Here is a 1,141-nt window from a genome sequence, read left to right as displayed (position 1 = left end):
CCAAGTTTGACGAACGATTTGCACGTCAGTATCGCTACGACCCTCCATCAGGGTTTCCCCTGACTTCATTCTACTCAGGCATAGTTCACCATCTTCGGGGTCCTAACAGATATGCTCCAACTCAAACCTCTCTCAGAGATCGTGGTCGGTCGTAGGTGCGAAGAATGGCAAAGCCAAAATCTCCCTACTCTCACTTTCATTGCGCATACAGGAGTAAAACCCGCATACTCGCACATATGTTAGACTCCTTGGTCCGTGTTTCAAGACGGGTCGGTTGGAACCGATTAAGCCAGCATCACAGAAACCGAGTACTCGAAAGTGGAGCTCGGAAACAGGAACACTCCTCAGCCACAAGGAAAAGGAAAGAACAAAGATATAACGGTCCACAAGGAACCTACCTTCTTTGAACGAAATCAATTCCGAGTAGCTGATGCTGACCTCTCCAAAAAGATGAACCGGAAATACATCAAGAAACCAAAGCCTAAACCTGGTGAGAGAGAGAAGGCAAAGGGATAGATGGCAAACCGGCGGCACTTCTTGGAATCAAAAAGGTCCCAATCGCTTCCTTTTCAGCAATTTCAGGCACTTTTAACTCTCTTTCCAAAGAACTTTTCATCTTTCCCTCACGGTACTTGTTTGCTATCGGTCTCGCGCCAGTACTTAGCTTTATGTGAAACCTACCACACATTTTGCGCTCAAATCCCGATGAACGCGACTCTATAAAAGCGTACCGTACGTGGAACAAAAAACGCAGGGGAAGGACGGGATTCTCACCCTCTATGATGTTCTTTCCCAAGAAACTTAACCCTGCGCTTCCACTGGTAACGCCTCTCGAGGCTACAAGCCAACAGCTCGGAAAGAGCAGTTGATTTCCACTTTGAGCTGATCCCGGTTCACTCGCCGTTACTAAGGGAATCATAGTTATTTTCTTCTCCTCCGCTTAATAATACGCTTAAGTTCAGCGGGTAACCTCGCCTGATTTCAGGTCTGATAAATAAATCGGACAAACGCCCGAGACAAAACAACAACGACGAAACCTCGCAGAGCAACAATGGAACCGAAATTCCATTGCGGTATTGAAGTCGATCGACAGCATCAATGAAACTTTGTCCTTCAATGAAGAAGCCACCGTATCTCAATG

At 46.6% G+C, this 1,141-nt stretch overlaps 1 non-coding gene across 1 annotated transcript; it reads right to left on the bottom strand.

Annotated features, from left to right (window-relative positions):
- On the bottom strand, nucleotides 1-990 carry TGME49_458020 (the record flags this gene model as incomplete). Its single annotated transcript, XR_001974146.1, has 1 exon — nucleotides 1-990. It is a non-coding gene; the product is annotated as a 28S ribosomal RNA (ribosomal RNA).
- Nucleotides 991-1,141: the final 151 nt, after the last annotated feature.

Source organism: Toxoplasma gondii (genome assembly GCF_000006565.2).
Source record: "Toxoplasma gondii ME49 unplaced genomic scaffold asmbl.223, whole genome shotgun sequence".
Classification (NCBI taxonomy): Eukaryota; Apicomplexa; class Conoidasida; order Eucoccidiorida; family Sarcocystidae; genus Toxoplasma; species Toxoplasma gondii.
This window is presented reverse-complemented; position numbering and strand designations above follow the sequence as displayed.